Below are 23938 nucleotides of genomic sequence, written 5' to 3'. Positions count from 1 at the left end.
ACACATCAGAAAAACATACATTCCTTTCCAACAGTATAATAGTCTTTTATTTTTTTTTTAGCTCAGTGTGAGAACCAAAGCTCCTATAGTTCTTGCAGTTGACAAAATAAAAAGTCTATAAATCTTTTTCATTTTTCTTTACAAGTAATGTTAGCTGAGGAGATCATATAACAGGCCCCATAACTGCAGAGTAAACTAGATCCTTCTTAAATGGCACATCCCAGTGGAAGCAGAATGTGCCAATTAAATGATCATCCCAATTACAAGAGGCTCATGGGGATACATTGTGCTGGTGTTTATAATCACTTTCATTTCATGGATTGATTAAAACAAGCAACAGTATCAGCTCTCCATCTTGATTACCTAATAGAGATGATATATTTTGTATCCATACAGGGATTCTTTCCTGCATCTGTGACAAAAATAGTGGAACAGATTGTACAGTATGTACAGTATATAACACTTTTATTCCCATGTGGCTCAACTGAGTTCTTTATGGTTTGCTGATTAAAACTGCATTGTCTGAATTATATATTTTAATATCAGGGAAAGAATTAGATATTGAACTCCATCTTAATCCCAGAGGAATTAATCGAAATTATTTACTCTTGAACTGACAGCAAAGCTCAACACGTTTTAAACACAGAAGGTGAAATCAATGACAAAAATCATGAGACTTCAGTGGAATCAGAATTGTATTCAGAAAAAAAAAATCATGGAACTTAGCAATTAAAAACTGAAAGGAACCGATCCATCCTGTCCTCAAGTCATACACCTGTTTCTGGAGAAACCTAAAAGAGCTGCACACTGTAAGGGAAAAAAATAATTTTATCACTGTCAAACAAGCTTTAAAGAAGATGTTTTACTGGGTTTTACCCTTTAAAAACCAAAAAGAGCTTAAAAAAAAATATTAAAAACCCCCCACAAAAAACCAACCAACCAAACAAGAGACACAAAAAGATTCTAGATACTTTTATATATTTTCACCATTAGGATAATTCAAAAATTAAGATTTGTAACAGAAATGGGTAAGTGTGGTTGAAGCAATCTAGTTATTTTATGGAATGCTTAGGTGGTATGTCACTGACTTTTTAAAACTGCCTGAATCAAGCCAAAGAGTGATGCTATTATCACCCACTTCAGGTGTTTCATTCCTGTGTGATGCAGAATGCCTAAAATAATAAGTCCTTTTTTCTCATAGAATCAGTAGGTGACTCCAAGCAGCTAAATTATGCCTTAAATTACATGATGTGATTACCTTGCTGTGAATCAACAGGGAGGTATACATCTGTATGTTTTATTGATCGTGATTGTACACTAGATACTCACAGCATTCTGGAAAGTTAAAACCCTACATTAGAGGAAACTTCAAAATAAAACCAGTATGGTACTCATCACCTTTCACTACCTTCAGAATAAGTCAGGAGATAATGAGAAGTTTCTACACTCACAACTTGACATTTCTGGTTTTTTTAATAGAATACATAATTTCAATTTTGGGCATTGTCTTTATTTTAAATGACCTTTAATCTTATTGTTAGGACCCTTATTAAATCTCACCATTAACTCCAAGGATCTTAAAGATTTAAAGTAATAATATACTTTGGTGGGTTAAACATAGGTCTTGGATCCTAAACTTACTTTTATTTTTAATAAATTATGTCCATGTATATATAATCTATACTTATTTTTACAGTAACTTTCACATCACTGTATCTAAAAAAACTTAACTAGAATAAGTATCAATAGTAAAAGTAGACCAATATGCATAAAAAAGAAGAGGTAATCAAAGACTAAGTAAAAATATTTGCACTGTCATTTTGAATGAGTAAAACTGAGATAGAAGTGATACTTAAGAATGTGACTGCAAAGAAGTTCCTATGCTGACACAGATGAGAATGTGCAGAGTGAATACACAGTGAACAAGTAGACAAAAAAAAATATTTAGAAGAAATTATGAGATGAAATCCTGCCTACAAAAGTGCCTTTTCACTTTCACAGGACTGGCATTCCACTCAAACTCTGTAAAAGCAGGAGACACCGCAGGTTCCCATTACTCACCCTTGCAGATTTACTTGCAGGTGAAGTCCTTCACCACCACTTACCCTTCTCCTTCCTACATGTAGCCATAACAGATTGGCACAATCATTTTATCTTCTTCTTCTTTGTGGATCATCATTACAAGCTGCTGCACATCTTTCCCTAGCTTTCCATCTTTTCCTTGTAACCTCTTTTGCGGAGACCCTCCTGTCATGAATAGGGATGCAAGAATAACTGTTCTTATGTTTAGCCCTCAGCAGTTTAATGTTCCTTTCCAGTCCCAAGGGTAACAACCTGTGCCTTTTATCCCTTATATTTAATCTTTCTGTACAACCAATGCTTCTGGCACCACTTTTTTTTTAGCATTACTGCTAATCCTTGTATAGCCTTCTTTGGAATGTAGGATGTTATCAGCTAAACACAGCTCCTGAAATTTCATTTTCTTTTCTCTCCAGGTACCAAAATCTAGTTAAGTAGTCCATTACAAGGGTTTCACCCTCATGGTAAGTTTCTTGGCTTTCATGACACTTGAGGGGGAAATACTCAGTGTGGTGAATGTGGAAATAAATGTGCAACTGCCATTGCTATTAATAGGAATGATGATGCAATTATGGTCTACTTCACGTTGTCATTTCACTCTTTGATGTCTAGGACATGCTTTAGGGCAAAAAAGAAGTTGTAAAGCATTATAATTGACAATAAAAGTTGAAATAAATACATTTCCGATTTCTTAAATTCAACTTACATTGATTGACTTCTTAAGATATACAAAAAGCTGCAAAAATTGTATAATCAGAAGGATAAATCAGAAGTATACCAAACTTTGCAATATCTATTTCTAACGTATGCAATTTCTAGTAGTATTTAATGGCTTTCAAATTCCTAAGTCAGAATGCTTGTTGCAAACTTTTCTAAAAATATTTGTAATTTTTATATTTAGATATATTAACTATGTAGAGATGTCATTTGATTACTTGGTATTTCATAGAATAATTTCTTATTTCTTCAGTTGTAAACATTTTCTTTCAGAAAGCAATAATATTGCCTCATGTTTATTAGAATATAGACAGCTTTTGTTTATAGAAAGAAAAAAATCTAATAACTTTCAGGGTATGACTACAGAAGCATTGTAACATCCACTTCCAGAAAAGCTCTCATGTACATGCTTAACATTAAGCATATGATTTGTGAGATTACTCAGACTCTTGTTAAAAGCTATTGTGGAACAAGCTCTGCTAAATTATCAGCAAATTAACAGCAACATCAGTTGGGTCTTTATATGCCAACTTCCCTAACAGTATTTGATGCCAGCAATAGTATTGCTAGATATATAAATGGCATTCTACATTTTGAAATACTAATAACAAGTCAAGACTATAAGGCACAAAACTGTAAAACGTTTGCTGAATTTATAAACTAATGTGCCATCATTTTACATACTTACGTGACAAAAATAAAAACATTTATTAAATTCAAATTGCTTACTGAGAAAAATAAACCACAGCCCTTTTATGTTGGAAATTATGTTTAGCTTATACTTGCTATTTCCCTTCTAAAGTAACAACTATTCTAACCCATGCCCTTTCTGGAAAGAGTGAAAAAAATCTAAAAATAATTTAAGAATCCTGTCTACCCTGCAATTTGCTTTTTAGCTTGATTTACCCTGATGTTGTACTTAAAAAATGACAATTGTTTACTTGTAAGGGAAATTCAGAGCTTTACAACAATGATAGGTGGCAGGATAAATCAGAAGTATCTCTGCTGAAATCCCTTCAATTACATACTCTCTATACTGTGGAAGTGATGGGAAAGGAAGTTTTTCTCTATAAAGCATAGCACAGAACCACTACCAAGAAAACAATACAAAAATAACTAATGGACGAGACACAGAGCATGGCAAACTTCACGTAATATGACTTGTATAAGAATTTGAACATAGACCCAGACATAATCTTTTGTATAATACATAGGTGACTTCTATTCAAAGGCAAAGTGAAATGTAAATTATGTGGCTTTTATTTTTTAACCTTCTGTTTAGTATAAAAACTAGAACAAACACATGCCAAGAACACTGGGGATGTTTATAGACACTGGAGGGAACTTATCCAGAATGTGACAGCTCTATAACAGATGCAAATGCTCCTACTGAACTAGAAGAGGGAAAGAAATCCATGGTAGAGCATCTCACAGCTTGGTGTTTAATGGTTAACACAAGAGAACAAGGCAGTTTCCATTGTTGCTGTCTCAAAATTTTTAAAATGTTGTTGCACAATGATCCTTTTATGTTGGCCGTTGGAGGAAATGAGTGCTATTCAGTTTTATGATTGTGACTATTCATGCAAAAAGAAAATCTAAGTTGTATACAGGAATATTTATAGGAATTAGTTTTAAAATTTTCATAAGATCCAAAACCATGAGGAGTGGTAGATAACACCAGTAGATTGTGCTGCCTTTCAGGAGGACTGGAATAAGCTGGAGTAATTGGCTGATAGGAACCTCATGACATATATCAGGGGAAAGTGCCAAGTTCTGCACCCGGGGAGAAATAACCCCACGAACCAATACAGACTGGGGACCAACCATCTGGAAAGCAGCTTTGCAAAAAGATCTGGTGGTCCTGGTGGACAATAGGTTTAACATAAGGTAGCACCCTTGCAGTATTGTAGGCTGCATTAGGAAGAGCATTGCCAGCACTTCAAGAGAGGTGATCCTTCCCCCCTGGGTAGCCCTGATGAAAGATGTCTGGAGTGCCAGGTCCAAGTCTGGGCTCCCCAGTACAAGAGAGATGTGGATATACTAGAGCAAGTCCAGCAAAGATGATAAAGGGATTAGAGCATCTCTCATATGAGGAAAGGCTGATACAGCTGGGACTGTTTAACTTCAAGCAGAGAAGACTCATGAAGGATCTTATTAATGTATATAAATACCTGATAGAGGGAGTAAAGGAGAGAGAGACAGACTCTTTTCAGTGGTTCCTGGTGAAAGGATAAGAAGCAATAGGCACAAACAAAATACAGAAAATGCCATTTAAACATTAAAAGAAAACTCTTTTTGGTGAAGATTGCAAAATACTGGAACAAGTTGTCCAGAAAGGTTGTGGTGTTTGCATTCTTGGACATGATCCTGAGCATCAAAACCCAGGTGGACATGATCCTGAGCAATCTGCAGTTTCCTATACCTGTTCTCCCACTTTTTCGTTTACTAACTGAAATCCCATAGTGCCTATTGAATGGTGGTAAAGCTGGATTTAAAGTGCAAATAGCTGTGCTGGCAATTTAGCTCACCATCACCTGTTCCTGCCACACTGAGAGATGAAGGTGATTTATATGTGTTTATAATACAAGAAAAAAATACAACTACCACAGAAAACATGCCATGTTTTTTTTATACTTCACCCACCTGCTCAGTAAATGGGAGATGATGCTTTAAGAATTTGATGAATGGAAAACAGGTTATGTTCTACTCAGACAGTGGTTTTGGGCACCAAATCCATGTCATTCCCAACTATACACCGTCTGGATGATGGATAATGCCAACCTACTGGGCACATTTTATTCCTCAGTCTTACAAAACAGTGGTGAGAGAATTAGGAAAATTCCCAAAGATTCAACTTGCAGATTTTGCTTTGAGGACTAGCCATGCACAAGGAGATAGAGCAAGCTGCCTCTTCACATCGCTATCTGTATCATTTCCCTAATACCAACATATTTATTCCAGATGTGCTGTTGTCAGCATGACTGCCATGTGTACTGTCTGCCTTCTCTCTTGAGGTGCAGTGGTACAGGATTCACTTATATGTAGTTATGAAGACAGTAAGAGTGTTGCCTTCCAACCCAGTGATGTCTGTCAGAGGCTAAATGAAGTCTTCATAAATTCAGTTATTAAATGCTTTTAAAATTATGAACCTACTCTCTTATACTACCATCTATGATTTTTTTCTGGATTTTTTAAAATTTAATTTAAAGATATATATTTAAATATTTTCAAGACTATGAGAAAATCTAATCTGCTGTACAAAAATCTTATAGGTTAAAATATTTGCCAGGAAGAAAAAGACATTGCAAACCAAGACTATGCATCTCTTTCAAAGTGCCAGGAATATTAGGTATGGCATAAGAACAAAGTGCTAAAAAAACATTTAATACTTTCCATTGTGTAGTTAAAACTTCCAAAAGAAGCTGAAAAGATGATTTACAAGAATCTGTCAAAACAGACATTGTTTAACACACAAAAAAAGACTCTTTCCAAAAGAAAATTAAAGTTTCAGTGAGATGGAGAAACAAAAGATAATGAGGAGTCCTTTATACTATTTTCAGGATATACAGCTGTAGGGAAAGGTAGACATACAGTACAACTGGTTTTTAATAGCATACACTGAGGCACCCACAAAGCCTTTACAGGAGAATATCTACCTGATGAGTGTTCCCACATATCAGATGGTTGTACATCACTACAATAAATGACTGAGAATGTGTGGAATCATTTCTGAGTAATAAACAAGATCAGATAGGCTTTGAATATTACGATGAATTTTGAATAAGGAGTAATTGCCTCTACACTTTGATGTATCTCTTCTTTTGTGATCTGAGAAATGCCAACATGCTTTTGAATGGCATTCCTTTCACTTGTTACAAGAATTTGTCTATACTTATCTGTTCAAAGGCACAAACCGTGAGTCAGCTTCATCTCTCACATGCTCTGATGTAAATAAAGAATATAGACTGAAGTCTGTACAAATATAGTTTCACTCCACATTCGTAGTTTGGATGCTATGCCATGATCTCGCTTTGGAATTTCTCACTTGAAACAGGCAGCAGATTTTACAGGTCTAGGTAATTTGTCTGATACATTTCTGCTGTTCTATGGAGATCAACATTATGAATCAGTGACATCAGCTAAAAGCTTAAGAAATGCACCTAAACAAACTGTATTTCTGACTTTTGTTTGGAGGTTGCTTAAAACATTTAGATGTGTGCTTTGTGTTACTTGGAAAAAAAAAAAAAAGGAAAAAATATTGGTCAGCTGCAAGGTAGATCAACAGGATAAAATTAGTTGAAGGTAAAATGTCATGTATGGCATGACCGGGTATAGGAGAGGAGGAGTTCAATTCCACATATTCTTCCTCCAAAGGCTGAAGTTCCTACATTTAGGAAAGTGTAAAGACTGCTTCTGCAAGGTTACTCAAAATGCTAATAATGACAACCTTCTTCCTCCCTTCTTCCAATGAACTGTCAGAACAAATTACCTGCATTGGATGAGAACAAGAAAAGCCAACGTACTATGTTTAGGATTTACCTCTCCCCTTCAAAATAAAATATGTTAGAAGAACTGGACCTACATAGGCTTGATTTTACATGGGAAAATATCTAACAAACATAAAATAACTTTATCATATTGCTACTATTAAATGTGGAAGATACTTGGAAGTCTGCTTTCTCATATTTACTTGGATTTGCAATGCCACTGAAAGCTAAACACTACCTTTTCTATCAGTAGTCACCTCATGTTGTTCAGCATCAGGAAAGATAATTTTTCCTGTAGGGTTGGAGAATTTCTCAGTGGTTAGTGTTGTTGCTGTACATGGTAATTTTGTGTGACAGGAATAATGTGTAAAAATCCATAAAATTATGAAAAATAAACCCAAACCCACCTCAGTTATACATTCTTAAAGAAAAAATGTATTTCACTGTTTCAGAAAAATGTGTACATTACGTAAAAAGGAAAAAAAAGTATTATTGCTTTTGTGAATCATGTAGCATTTCAAAAAAATGATGTATTTTGTAAAGGGAAAATGAGTTTCATTAATTATTTGTTTTTAAAACTGTCAGAATGGTAACTGAAGTTTTAAAGATGTGCATCTTGCCTTTTTTTTTTTTTAAATTAACACTCTGATGCACATTTAGATAAAGGGGTTTGATACAGAAGCAGCCTGGAACCAGTCATTTAAAATACGTCTCATTTCAACTAAAAAAAAAAAAAAAGCTTCTTAAATATAATGTCTCACTAGACCATAAATGCCAGCCTGGCAGATAATTGTGAACAATTTCTTCCATCATGATTGAAGGTAAACCTTCTACAGAGTACTTCACAGTGTTGTGGCTACACTTACATTCTAGGAGTGGACACATTGGGGTTCCTGGCTCCATATGTTCAGATGTGGCTAGTGTCTAGCACTGTATAAGGAAGTTTGCACAGCAGTTGATCCAGATTCCTTTCAGAGTCTGTGTGCTGTTTCCCAAAATGTAATTACTATTCTGTGTAGGGTGTTTTCTGATCAATATGGGAATAAGATACTGTTCACAAAAGCAGTACTTCTGTAGCATAAAAAGAGATATACGTTACATCCCCTATGTTGAAAGACTAAAGCAGAGAGAGAGAAAGTTGGCAGGATTATGTCCATACTTACGTTGTGAGCGGTGAACTGTCCCAGGACCATACAATATTTTCATTGTGTAAGGAACTAATTAATTCATTACAAAAGTCTTCCTTTGAAATGAAAACACATGTACTTCAGACAACCAGGGACCCAGGGATGACCTAAGAAGCTAAGTTATTGTACAGATGTAGCACAAGCTAAAAGTGAAATAAAAGCTCTATTAGGTACCAGAAGGCAATACATTAGCATGGGGCTTTTGATTAGCAAATTTATGATGCTGATATCCATCTAAATTGTACTGTTTATTTGAAGTGAATTATATGTCAGACAAATTGATGACAGGTATTTAACTACTTAGATTAAGTACAGCCTTTGACTGTGTATAGATACATATGCCATGCTCTTCCTTAGAAAAATAGAAAGCTTACCTTCCATTTTCAGATATGCAAATGTGTGCATTAAAGCTAAACAAATTGCTGGTAAATTTTTAGAGCTCAAGGCTCTCTTTTGTTTTCCTCTAACAAGCTCAGTCAAACAGTAAGCTCAGCTGAGCAAGGAAGGGCAGCAGCTTTCTTATTTCAGGAGATTAGCTTCAGAACATTTTTTTTTTAATCATATGGAGAATAAATGACCCCTTCCCGTTTGTCTTGTTCCTGTGCTATATTTATATTGCCTTTTAAGGTCTATCTAGTCATGTACAGGTGCTTAAGATTATCCTGCTCTTCCAGAGACTACTCTGAAACATGAAGGTAGTAAGCTCCAGGTTTTCCTGGTCAGTGTAAGCAGATTTACATGTCAGTTTAATGAGACTGAATGATGAGGCGCTACTTCTTGCCGGAGACCATATGGCTGTGGTTCTACTTGTAGATTAAACACTGCCTGAAATACTTCTGGGTGCTGAAACTCAATCATCTCTGCTGCTAAGGAGGTCTGATGTTTTCAGCCTGTGCAAACTAGAGCTCTCCAAAATGATACCTGGATGTAGTTTTGGAGCTACGATACCCTATAGAACATTTCCAATGCATTTAGCATTGTCATGCTCTTCTGGAAGCTAAAACATTTTACTAATATAGATACAGGCTGCTTATTACCAGCTGCACACAGTGCCTAGGGACATAATCAGGAACGTTTAAGTTACTACTCTAAAGGTAGTCTATGGGCCCACTTCAGGAAAGTAGGTTTTGGTCAGTGAGTTCTTGTACTTTAAGATTTGAAAAAGTAGATGATGAGAAAACTGATCTCAAAAGATAGAGGTTAAAGAAAGATAAATGAAAAAAATAGTCTCTATATGTACAGCTGAACAATGTGGGTTGAGATGCATTGATGGAATTTTGGCTTCCAAGACTGAGTTTCATATGAATACAGTGCAATTAAGAACTGAATCTACTCATGATCTTTTGTACCTATGTGGTATACAGAGCCTTCCAGAATTCTGGTTTTGTTCACTTCCTCAGCATTTCCAGAGGAAGAGCCCAAGGTGGTAAGCATGCATCCTGAGTCATTGCGGGGAGCAACGAGAGGAGGTGGTCTGAGTCAGGTGACCATGAATTGACCAATTGGAGTATTCCATCCCATTCACGACTTCCTGGATATAAAAAGTGGAGACCGGAAGGACTCTCTCTCTCTCCTGCTGGGTCTTCTGCTGCTTCGCTTCACTTCTTCTTTTCTGCCGTCCCTGCAAGCTGAGGCCTCGTGGCTGTTCCTGCAAGCTGAGGCCTCGTGACAGACTGAATCTAGTTCTGGTTGGCTGCAGGATCCTGCTGGAGCAACTGCTGGGAATTGCAAGACTGGTTCTATAATATTTGTTCTGCTTTATTTTTCTCTATGTTTATTTAGTAGCATTAGTAACACATTTTCAAATTTTCCAGCTCCCTTCTCTCTGTCCTTTTCCTTTCCTCTCAAAATCGCCTGTCCTTAGTGAAAAAGGCGGGGGGGGGGGGGCAGAAAACGGAAGAGAGGAAGAGGGTTAAGGAAGATACATCTGCCGCGGTTTTTGATTGTCTCCCTGCGATCAAACCACAACAGCATGCTAGAGACCTTTGGATAGTGCTGAAAAGGGTGAAATTCAATTTGAGAGGAAGATTCCAAGTGGAGATGTCTCCATTTGTCCTATTTTATAATCATAGGAGACTGCATCATACCAGTACAGTCCATGAGATATTCAGATATAATACCTTTTAAAATGCACCAGTATAGTCACTGTATAACTAGGTCTTGAATCAGTTGACTACACATAGTACCATTTAAGATGTTCTGGCTTTCCTTCCTGGTTTGTATCTGATAGAATAAAGGGCATGATCTCTCCTCAGATCCTCTTTTGCATCTTGTAGATGGATGCAGTATCTTGAGATACCTGATATTATCTTAGATAATCTAGGTATCAAATGGTGCAGTAATGCCTATGCTTAAGCAAAGTACTTGTTTAGGGCTTCTGATTAGGGCTTCTGATTTGGGCTTCTGAATGCCATGCAAGGTATGCCAAGACATTTCTTGTTTTGATTTGGTTGCAGATCATTCTGTGTGTACAGCTATAACTAACCACCCCTTCCTGTTCATTTGAGGGTACGGGGCATGAAAGTGCCCCCTCTTCAGTTATTGTTTCTCTCACCATTGAGGATACCAATACTCTAAAGGAAGAAAAGCACTTAGACTCTTTGTATAGATATGCGTTGAGGATGAGTTTGGGGTTGCATTTCAGAAAGGGTCAGAATTGCTCTTTTGCCTTTGTGAAAACTGTTTAGGTACACAGAGAGATGACTAGGCCCTGGGCTGAGGTTCAGACAAGTGAAAAGATTATGAGAAACAACTGGATTTGTCATAATAAAAAATGGTGGACATAACAGGTGAGAAGCTCACAGAAGTTGCAGATAGTGCCATGATGTATGGGTGAGAAGCTCACAGAAGTTGCAGATAGTGCCATGATGTATGGGTGAGAAGCTCACAGAAGTTGCAGATAGTGTCATGATGTATGCACAATTTCACAGGGGATTCAGGGGAGTTATGAACTTCAGACAATTAAATAGAATATTATGGACGTGTTTGACACGGGAATCTGATAAGACCAGAATTACCTATCAGCCAGACCACAAAAGGAGAATATTATCTAGGTAATCACAACAGAAATACCAAATTCAGGGTACCAAAACTGAGACCAATGAAAAAAAAAAAAGTAATTAGAAGCGCTTCTATATTTAGGAAAAGACAAGGGCAGACAAAGGCAGGGATTGAAGTAGATGGGGGGGAAATACGCATGGGAAAAAGAATGGGGGCAGGGGTAGACAAAGAGGGCCAGTCAGGTAGAACCAGGCTGCTGGTTAGTATACTTTGACCAGTCTCATCACTGCAGACTGTCCTATGACAATCTGTTGAAGAAAGTTTTCTGGTCTGATTTTGCAGACAAGGAATATGAAAGTTGGCTTACAAAAGTTTATACCTATGAATAGGTCCTTTTGCTTTAAAACTTCTTTAGATCACATTTAGAAAACTTTATTTTTAAAAATAAGATATTATTTTTTTCAGCTTTTAAGTTTTAAAATATAACGGTATTGCAAATCAGCTCTGTTGTTCCCTTATCTTCTTAGAAGTTCTTCAGACCTTCAGAACAGTTTAAGTTTTACCTGTTTAAATGAATAGCTGGAGTACTAAGCCTTTTCCTGAAGTTTTTAATCTCCAAAATTTATTTAAGGGAAGATGAAGACAAACAAAGAAACAAATATCTGTATTTTAACTTCCCGACTGGAGCTTTTTCACTTCGCAATTCAAATTCTACTCTCTTGCTGTTATGATATTGTTACTTCACTGGCTGACTAGTTGCCTAACTATAAAAGGCATGATTTTCTAATTTAAAAGTCAAATAGAAGGTAAGAAAAACCCTGGTTTTTTCTTTTATTCGTCATAAAGAAGCAAAAATAGAACAAATCTAACCTTTTTCCTTCAGATATCATCTTCCCAAATACTCACCATGCACAGGTTTGTTGTCCCAAGAACAGGGTCCACTCAGTGTGCAAAAAGCCTCAAGCCCGTAGCACACCGAGATGAGATATTGTGTATTACAGAGTTATTTAAGTGTGGATGTTAGAATACAGCCAGCACACCAGAAAGAAAAGCAACAGCCGTTTTACACACAATGTTATCACCACATTCACACCCTCCGGGCAGTCCTAAAGAGCCAATTGGTTAAACATTTGCATATTGGTTACATAATTATTTTACCACTATGCATGCTTGTTGAGGAAGACTCCCAGGCTGGGCCCGGGTCTCCCATCCTAGGGGTGTGTATTTTAGTATTATAATGAGCAAAGTTCAGATAAACAACACTTCCTCTAACAGTCTTGAGAAATATGTTAAAACAACACCCAACTAGTTTGTGCAGGCTCCAGGATGTCTGCACTGCAAGGACAGTGTTCTTTGTAGTTTCTGACTAGGTGTTTTGCAAGTCACTCTTATCTTCCTTTGAGGAGCAGACTGACCTAAAACTGAGAGGATTTACATATCTTTAGGTTAGCAATTTCTGGTAGGATTTATTCTTTTAAGTGGTAATGCCTACAGGTTCACTGTGCAAAGACAAGATGCGCACGTTTGATAGTTTACTGTTAACTAAACCAGACCTTTTAAAATGTACCCATCACTATTTTTTCGCACCAATAATCTATCTAACTGAAGCAAGGAACATGGAGACAACCCTAGATTTTATGGCTGGAGGAGTCACAGGCCAGAGGAATTAAGTATCTCAGGTTTTGCAATGCCAGAAAATAAGTACCTGGCAGAGGCAGGCAGCCTGACCTAGGTTCTCATTTTTGTTTAGTGGTTCTTTGTATACTGAGCCTGATATATACATGGGGCCTTGGTAGATCAGTTCAGAGTAAGCAAGGCACTGAAGTCTTGGGACCCTACATTTCCAGCCACTTAAGCCAGCCAACACAAAATACAGAATCACAGAACGGTTAAGGTTGGAAGGGACCTCTGAGATCATCTACTCCAACACACCTGCTAAAGCAGGTTCACTTAGAGTAGATTGCACAGGAATGTGTCCAGGTGGGTCTCGAATGTCTCCAGAGAAGGAGACTCCACAACCTCTCTGGGCAGCCTGTTCCAGTGCTCTGTCATCCTCAAAGTAAAGAAGTTTCTCCTCATGTACGCATGGAACCTCCTATGCGTCAGTCTGTGCCGTTGCCCCTCATCCTGTCGTTGGACACCACTGCAAGGAGTCTGGTCCCATCCTCTTGACATCCATCCTTGAAACATTTATAAACCTTAATGAGATCCTCTCTCAGCCTTGTCTTCTCCAGGCTGAACAGACCCATCTCTCTCAGTCTCTTCTCAATACAAGGAACACAGGTGTGTTTGAACGTTGCAGGAGCCCACCATACATCTGAGATTTCAGAACGTGAAGCCTTGTTCCAGCAGGAGGTGCTTCCCAAACATTGATGGAATTCCTCTGAACACAAGAGCCAGAGTGATGGTGGCTTGAGTTTCTCCCTGTCCCCTCTACAAGCTACTGTCTGTTTTGTATTAAAAAAAAAAAAAAAACACAAAAAACAACAACAAAAAAAACAAAAAACTAAAACCAAAAAACCAAACAAAAAAACCCAACACGTTCTGACCCAATCTGCTACTGGGTGAAAAAGGAAATCCTTTCTGACTAGAAATGCATGTTCTTCTTCAGAAACAACCACCGTCTTCCTGAAAGTAGCTTTCAGCTACCACTTCAAGGAGTGACTACTAAGGCCAACCTGGGACAGGTTTCAGCAGTGCTTCCCATGAGCTCCTGGTAGGGTGTTTAGACACCCTGAGTAGAAAACCTCAGAAGAAAAGTAGTGACAGCTACGAACACTTCCAAATCTGCTATAAATCCACTATTCAGAACTGTGTTCCACAGGAACATATTTGTATCGACTTGCATTTTCTATTTTTTCCCCCTCATGGAACTTGAGATATTTTCCCATCTGTTGGGCAATTTCCTAATTTCACAGTTAAGCAGGGATTTGTTTTTCTCTTCATTTGTTCGATTAAGCTAGAAAAATAAGTCGTGAAGTCATAGAATCATAGAATGGTTTGGGTTGAAAGGGACCTTAAAGATCATCTAGTTCCAACCTCCCTGCCATGGGCAGGGACACCTTCCACTAGATCATCATGCTCAAAGCCCCATCGAAGCTGGCCTTGAACACTTCTAGGGATGGGGTATGCACAGCTTCTCTTGGAAACCTGTCCCCATCCTTGCTTCAGAATTAATCCAACCTTCTTCTCATTTTCTGTTTCAGCTTTCTACAGGTTAGGTTAAAATCTGAAGTCTTCTCTGGCTGCATGACTTACAATGAAAGTACTGAAATCCAGCAGATCATCCTTTCTCTCAGGAGACTTGCCAACTATTTTATTGCTAATGGTAGAATTTAAATGACTGACTGCTTTCTTCATGTAGTTTTACGGATTGCACTTTGAAACTGTTTCCTAAAGAGAAAGTACTTGTTAAAATGCATCCTTGCTCCATTCCCATACACACCTTCACTGAAACAGGCATAGTGCTGAGAAAGAGTTATAAATGGCTTGTATCCGTGTAGAAGAAAAACCCGAACAACTTCAAAATTGTGTTTCTATATAATAAATGGCTACATAATTATTAAATAGTGGATTTTGGAAAGGATGTATTCTATTGTGATGAAAGGAGTTGACATCTTGCATTCCAATCATACAAGTCTAATATTTTCAGACTACACCTGCAATATCTTTAAAGATGACTCTGTATTTTTGAGGACTGAAGCCTGAAGGTAGAAAAGCCTGAGCTTGGCAGAAAAGTCAGTCTGAAGCATTTTGGATTTTTTCCCAGATCTGCTGTATCTCTTTCATGCTTTATAGTGACATCAGCATTTTATGCCTCAATATTTACTGTAGGGAGGAAATAATTCTCAAAGGAAAATAAACAATTATTAAATTGGCAGCTTTGCCAAGTAAGACAAATAAGTCCCTGTATATGGCACATATAGCATGGGCTGAAAGAAATATTGATTTGTCAAAAGACATTTCTTTTTAATTTTTTTTTTGAAGGGGAGAATCTTTTGAGAAGTTTTAGCAAACTTAAAAAATCCAATGATTTACACAGTGTTACTGAGTTCTAATAAGAAGTTCCTGAATATATTTCAAGTTGTTAAAATGTAAAGCAGTGAGCTCTCAACTTGTTCAAAGGTTTTTATTTTGTGGTAGTGCATACATGAAACCTCCTCCTGGAATTCAATAACCTAACCACCACCAAAAAAAAAAAAAAAAAAAAAAAAGGATAAAACCAAAATATATTTAAAATAGAGCGTTACAAACTTCAGTGTCTTTACACATGACTTATGCAACGTCATAGAAATGTTGACAATACAGTAGCTGGAATAGAGTTTGGTTCAGTTGATATCTGACAAGTTTTGCCGGAGAGAACCACGAGCTACATGAGCTGGTGTGACCAATATTTATGCAAGTCCTTCAAGAAGCTCCTGGAAGCAGAATACCTGAGTCAGCAGTCCCGCATCTTCTCCAAGAACTTAGCTAGTCCTGCAGTGCAGTGATGAATTGTTTAATGTCCTGTCTAGGATAAGACAAAACCAAGTTCTTGATATCTGCTTCTCTGTGTTACTGTGCCATGTACTGCAGCTGCTTATTTCTCTTGGCTACCTTTCTAATTGGTTGAAAAAATTCTGGTTTGGAGTTTCTGTTCCTCCTCAATTTTTATCTTCAGCACCTTATCAAATTTTCAGTCCTAATTTATTTAATACCCAATAGCTGGTAGAGATATTTTCTTCATTTTTTTTTGTGTTGTGCAGATTCTTCACCACTTCTTTTCTTCTTGAAAAATATGCATTTATCTCAAAAACAAGCATACAGAAATATATCTAAATTATGTTTAATACAAAAATAGTTATTAGCCACCTTAGAAACATGGGCAAGCCACAGAGCCACAGCTATATTCACCTGTGTTACAATCACACAACATGTGCACAATCATTTATTACTTCATGTATAAGCAAGGCAGAGATTTCTAAATATTTTGCAAGGATAGTAGTAGGAATAATCCATTTGTGCTAGTTAAAATAAAGGTTATGCCCACATTTCTTAATTTTTTTCTCTCAAAACACACACATTCACTTTTCATTCCTGGTAAGACATGCATAACAAATTTTAAGGATGTAAACAATGAAAAATGATGAGATGTATAATTTGACACGCATTCCAAGAATATCCATGAGTTCTGTAGTCATAGCTGTGAGAATGTTCATGTGTGTGATCTACTTTAAAAGAGATTAGGAAAAGAGAAATATAACATCTGTGGCATGTTGTAAAAAAACCCCTCAAAATATTAGATTGAGTTTATTCTTTTAGTATAGATTTGAGTTTTAACTATAACAAAGGTTGTTGTGATACATAGTGCATACATGCAGTGCTAGCTCTCTACAAGAGACTTATTTTTTACTGAATATGTGAAAAAGGAAAAATTATGATCAGTTAATTTGACACATTTGCTAATCATTTAATTTCATTGTGAAATAATGATTAAAATATTATTTAAGAAGCAGACTTAAAATAATTTTAAAAGCTCTTTTTTTTCTTTGCTTTCCATGTATTTCAGCAGCCACTTCTGAAGTCATTGTGAATTTCTTTGTATTAGAGTTTATTTAGGAAACTTGAAACAGGAAGCAGTTTTATAACTGTCTTTTTACTCAGCAGACGCTTGCCCCCGAAAGTGTTAATAGAGTAATTATGGATAGATCACAAAGAGACAAATGGGAAGCGTAGCCCATTTTCACTTATTATAACTTTAGAGATAGATTAGGGTAGACATTGTGCTCCTGTACAGAACAAGATTATGGATATAAAGAAAAAAGAAAGGTTCTATGGTAACATAATTTTTATGATGTATAAGCACACTCACAGTTCTCGTTCTTACTCCTGCATATAAGTTTCTCCCTCCCTCTTCCTCTTCTCTTTGAATATATGTTAATAAGAAAGCAAACTGTCGCTGAACTGGAAGCAAATTTAGATTGCAAAGGGAGATATGAGAAAAAAATAGCATGTCTTGAAATAAAGGATTGCTTTAGAGTCGACATCTGTTCACAGAAGTATTTTCCTAAACTTTCAGATCCTTACAAAAACTTCATGACAGATGATCTGTGTAGTCTTATGGACTGTTTAAATGAGATCGTGCCACACAATTTTGCCAATAGTTTTAATAAGATCAGTCTACTCTAGATCTGAGACAGCATCTGGAAGTATTATTTTTTTCTTTAACTGTAGAGGTAATTTTGGGATGTTTCAGTTCAGTTACTGAAATTAAAAGGGAAGTGTCCAATTGTCATAGCCTAACATGACCATGTGACTAAACTTTTTTGAGGGTTATGCTACCTCCATGAATATTGTAAATTGTGTACCAATATAAAACTCATTTTAATGTCTTCTATTTATTTTTATATGATTTTGACCATTTCTAAATAAAATTGGTTTCAACTCTGTTCCCTGATAAATCTTTGTCTTGAAAATCTGTTTTCCTTATACCTGTGTCTGGATTGAGATATTCTAGGCTGCTGAAACAACTCTTCTATATTTAAATTCTGTCACTTACCTGATGTCTTTCATCAGGGATTTAGACTGAGGTGTAGAAAATATGTTTGCACTTCTAAAAGGGAAATGAGACATTTATAATCATTAAACTAGAGAGTCCTTGTGGTGAGTTCACACTGGCTGGATGCCAGGTGCCCATTGAAGCTGTTCTATCAATTCCTCTCCTCAGCTGGACAGGTGGGGAGAATATAATATAACCCTCATGGGTCAAGATAAGGACAGGCAGAGATCACTCACCAATTACCATCACAGGCAAAACAGACTTGATATGGAGAAATCAGTTTAATTTATTATCAATCAATCAGAGTAAGGTAATGAGAAATAAAACCAAATCTTGAAATGCTTTCCACCCACCTCTCCCTTCTTCCCTCCATGAGTCCACGGATCCTGCCAGCAGCCTGCTCGAGCTCAAGCTCTCCATGGGGTCACAGTCTCCTTTGGGTGCATCTACCTGCTCTGGCGTGGGGTACTTCTTGGGCTGCAGGTGGGTGTCTGCTCCACTGTTAACCTCCATGGACTGCAGGGGAACAGCCGGCCTCACCAAAGTCTACATCACAGGCTGCAAGGGAATCTCTGCTCCGATGCCCGGAGCACCTCCTCCCCCTCCTTCTTCACTGACCTTGGTGTCTGAAGAGTTGTTTCTCTCACATATTCTCACTCCTCTATCTGACAGCAGTTGAGTAGGTTTTCCCCCCGCTTCTCAAATATGTTATCACCGAGGCACTACCACTGTCATTGATGTCGTCAGAGGGAGGACAGTGGATGCTGCAAACCTCAATTTTTGCAAGGCTGTAGACACAGTCTCCTATAGTGTCCTTATAGCCATGCTGTGGGGCATGGACTGCATAACTGAATGATAAAATTGGTGAAAAAGTGGTGCGAATGCTTGATTCAAACCATGGTGATCAATGTTACAAAATCTGCTAGCACCAGCTAGTTACTAACGGTGTTTTTCAGGGACTGATACTGGTGCCAATACTGGTGCCAATATTAAGTGGTTCTATTAATGACCAGGATAGTGGAAGAGAGTGCATGCCTGTGGCTGAGACAAAATGGGGGGGGAAAGGGCTGGGAAAAATGGTTGGTACACTGAAGTGCAGGTCTGCTATCAAGAGGGACCTGAACAAGCTGCAGAAATGGGCTGACAGGAACCTCATGAAATAAAAAAAAAAAAAGAAATGAAAGACAATGCAAATTAGTGCACCCAAATTGGAATAACTCCATGCAGCAGTACAGGCTTGGGGTGACTAGCTAGAAAGCAGCTTTGCAGAAAAGGAGCTGGGGGTCCTGTTGGATCCAAACCTGGACATAAGCCAGGAGTATACCCTTACAGCAAAGCAGGCCAGTGACATCCTGGACTGCATTAGAAAGCCAGTGGGTCCAGGAAAGTGATCCTTCCCCACTATTTCACACTTGTGAGAACACACCTGGAGTACTGTGTCCAGTTTTGTGCCCCTCATTACAAGAAAAGACATTGATGCATAGGAAGAATCACACAATCAGAGAACGTTAGGGATTGGAAGGGACCTCAAAAGATCATCTAGTCCAATACCCCTGCTGGAGCAGGAACACCTACCTTCCAGGCGGGTTTTGAAAGTCTCCAGAGAAGGAGACTCCACAACCTCCCTGGGCTGCCTGTTCCAGTGTTCTGTTACCCTCACTGAGAAGAAGTTTCTTCTCAAATTTAAGTGGAACCTCTTGTGTTCCAGTTTGCACCCATTACCCCTTGTCTTACCATTTGTTGTCACCGAGAAGAGCCTGGCTCCATCCTCGTGACACCCACCCTTTATATATTTATAAACATTGATGAGGTCACCCCTCAGTCTCCTCTTCTCCAAACTAAAGAGACCCGGCTCCCTCAGCCTTTCCTCATAAGCGAGGTGCTCCACTCCCTTAATCATCTTTGTGGCTCTGTGCTGGACTCTCTCCAGCAGTTCCCTGTCCTTCTTGAACTGAGGGGCCCAGAACTGGACACAATATTCCAGATGAGGTCTCACCAGGGCAGAGTAGAGGGGAAGGAGAACCTCTCTCGACCTACTAACCACCCCCCTTCTAATACACCCCAGGATGCCATTGGCCTTCTTGGCCACAAGGGCACAGTGCTGGCTCATGGTCATCCTGCTGTCCACCAGGACCCCCAGGTCCCTTTCCCCTACACTGCTCTCTAATAGGTCATTCGCAAACTTATACTGGGACCTGGGGTTGTTCCTGCCCAGATGCAAGACTCTACACTTGCTCTTGTTATACTTCATTAAATTTTTCCCCGCCCAACTCTCCAGCCTGTCCAGGTCTCACTGGATGGCAGCACAGCCTTCTGGCGTGTCAGCCACTTCTCCCAGTTTGATGTCATCAGCAAACTTGCTGACAATACACTCTGTTTCCTCATTCAAGTCATTGATGAATATATTGAATAATACTGGCCCCAGAACTGACCCTTGAGACGCTCCACTAGATACAGGCCTCCAACTAGACTCAGCCCCATTGACCACAACTCTCTGGCTTCTCTCCTTCAGCCAGTTCACAATCCACCTCCCTACCCGATCTCCCAGACCACACTTCCTCGGTTTAGCAGCAAGGATGCTGTGGGACACTGTGTCAAATGCTTTACTGAAGTCAAGGTAGACCACATCCACTGCTCTGCCATCATCTATCCACCTCATTATTTCCTCATAAAAGGCTATGAGGTTGTTCAAGCACGATTTCCCCTTGGTGAAGCCGTACTGACTACCCCTAATGACCTTCTTATCCTTGATATATCTTAAGATGGCACCAGCGATAAGGTGTTCCATCACTTTCCCAGGGATGGAGGTGAGGCTGACCGGTCTATAGTTACCCGGGTCCTCCTTCTTGCCCTTTTTGAAGACCGGAGTGACATTTGCTTTCCTCCAGTCCTCAGGCACCTCTCCTGTTTCCCAAACTTGGCAAAGATGATGGAGAGTGGTCCAGCAATGACTTCAGCCAGCTCCCTCAGCAGCCATGGGTGAATCTCATCTGGACCCATGGATTTATGGATGTCCGGATTCCTTAATTGCTCCCTAACCCAGTCCTCATCAACTAAGGCAAACTCCTCCATTGCCCTGCCTTCCTCTGGGGCCTCAGGGGTACGGGGCTCCTCAGGACAGCCTCCAGCAGAGTAGACAGAGACAAAGAAGGCATTCAGTAACTCTGCCTTCTCTGTATCTTCTGTCACCAGGGCACCCACCCCATTCATCAGTGCGCCTACATTGCCTCTGGTGTTAGTTTTATCTGCCATGTATTTGAAGAACCTCTTTCTGTTGTCCTTGACCCCTCTCACCAGGTTTAATTCTAAGGAGGCCTTAGCTTTTCTAGTTGCCTCCCTACATCCTCTGACAACAGCCTTATATTGTTCCCAAGTGGCCAGCCCCTCCTTCCATGATCTGTTAGCTCTCCTCTTCCACTTGAGCTTGCCCAGCAGTTCCCTGTTTAACCACGCAGGTCTCCTGGCTCCCTTCCTTGACTTCCTATGTGTCGGGATGCACTGATCTTGAGCTTGGTAGAAGCAGTCCCTGAACGTTAACCACCTATCTTGGGCCCCTTTACCTTCAAGCAGCCTTGCCCACAGGATTTCCCCTAGCAATTGTTTGAAAAGGCCAAAGTTGGCCCTGCTGAAGTCCAGGGTTGCAATTCTGCTTGCTATTCTGTTCCTGCCACATGAGATCCTGAACTCCACCACTTTGTGGTCGCTGCAACCAAGGCAGCCCTCCATCTTTACTGCTTCAACCAGACCCTCCTTGTTAGTGAGGACGAGATCCAGCAGCGCACCTCTCCTAGTCGGCTCCTCCACCATTTGCATCAGAAAGTTATCGTCAATGCACTGGAGGAACCTCCTAGACTGAGGCTGGCTGGCTGAGTAGTCCTTCCAGCAAACATCAGGGAAGTTAAAATGCCCCATAACAACCAGAGCCTGTGACTGTGAGGCCGCGCTCAGCTGCCTGTAGAAGGCCTCATCAACTTCCTCACTCTGATCTGGTGGCCTGTAATAGACTCCCACAACAGTGTCACCCCTGCCAGCCTGCCCCTTAATTGTCACCCACAGACTCTCAACTCGCTCCTCATCCGTGGCTGGACAGTACTCGAGACATTGTAGTTGCTCTCTCATGTAAAGAGCAACTCCACCACCACGCTTGGCTGGCCTGTCTTTCCTGAGAAGGACATAGCCATCCATGACCACATTCCAGTCATGTGAGCTGTACCACCATGTCTCTGTTAATGCCACCAGATCATAATCTCCTGACCGAACGCAGGTTTCTAACTCCTCCTGCTTATTCCCCATGCTGCGCGCATTGGTGTACAGGCACTTCAGGGAGCGAGCCGAGTACACCGATTTCACCCTAGGGGCCTGGGGGGCCTCCCGGTCTTCATCAATTCTAGAGCGCTGCCCCACTGATGCAGGCCCAGCTACAACCCCATCCCCCCTCAAATCAAGTTTAAAGCTCTCCAAATGAGCCCTGCTAATTCCTGTCCCAGCATCCTTTTGCCCCTGCAACGTAAACCTTTCCCACATATCACTGTCCGAACTGGTGTCTTATAAAACCAGCCGTTATCAAAGAATCCAAAGCCCTGCCTGTAGCACCAGTCTTGAAGCCAATAATTTATGGACTGAATTTTTCTATTCCATCCCATGTCATCACCCCAAAATGGAAGATACCTAGTCTAAGTTGCACTTTCAAAAGCGTTAAGGATGTTTACAGGTGTTAACTTTCCTTGAAAAACAAAACAAAAAACAAAACTAAAGGGCCAGTAGATATGGTGGGTTTGGATTTTAGCAAAGCTTTTGATACTGTGTCTCACAGTATTCTTCTGGATAAACTGTCCAGCACACAGCTGGACAAGTTCCTAATACATTGGGTAAGCAACTGGGTGATAGGTCGGGCTCAAAGATTCCTTCTGTATGCTTGCATGACTGAGAAAAAACACTGAAGGGTAAGCATACTTTGGTATTACATACTAACATGCTTAGATGGGACCAAGCATGTAATGCAATATAAAACAGCTGTGGGAAAGCATCACTAGATGTTAAAAGTTATGTGATGGAAATGTAGCCTTGATTCTTTGGTAGTTTCTAATTCTCTCCTAATTGATTTAGCATAAACAAAAGATTTTTCTTTTTCATACACAGTCATGCCACATACATATATGTCTTCAAACACTGAAATATATAACATTTATGGGTAAGGCAAACATTTAATCAGCTATTCATAGGTGGTTTTCTGCATCTCTCGAGTTAAGAAGCTATGTCTTTAGGGTATGCCTTTACAGTACTCCGGAAGCAGACAAACTGAACATGAAACTCTGTTTTGGTTAATCATTTTGTACAATATAAATGTTCAGCTGCAGTCATTTTCATAGCAATGATTCTTGATTAAAAAATTTTGTAAATCATAAAATTTAAATTCATAAGGACATCTCACTATAAAAGTTTTCCATTCTTTGTCTTTTTCTCAGCCAAAATTAAAACAGAATTTCTTTGTTAATGTATTTGCATGACTAGAATTTCTCTCACACAATAGGGAAATTTTTCGAAGTCTGGATTCAAGCAGTCTATACAGGCTGCTGTTCTGTAAGATTCTGTACTATAATAGTACAAACTAAGAAGTAAGATACTTATTTGGTTTTTTAGGTGTCAGCTCAAAAGTTTGAGTTTAAAAAAAATCTATCATATAGTTGAAGAAATTTAATTGTATTAATATCCAGAGTTACATGCAATTCTGTGCTAGGAAATTAAATCTCTGTATCTGAAGAATGAGTTCATATTGTAATTATCCTATATGGGCAGGAATTTGAACTACAACGATATCTTATACTGATACCATAAACTCTCAGTTAATAGTGACAAGGTTGAGAAAAGGATGATTCTTCTGAGACAGAATTTGCTTCACAAATTTTAGAGGCAGTTTGGACTTGCAGTGT

This window comes from Caloenas nicobarica, chromosome 3 (assembly GCF_036013445.1).
Source record: "Caloenas nicobarica isolate bCalNic1 chromosome 3, bCalNic1.hap1, whole genome shotgun sequence".
NCBI lineage: Eukaryota > Metazoa > Chordata > Aves > Columbiformes > Columbidae > Caloenas > Caloenas nicobarica.
This window is presented reverse-complemented; position numbering follows the sequence as displayed.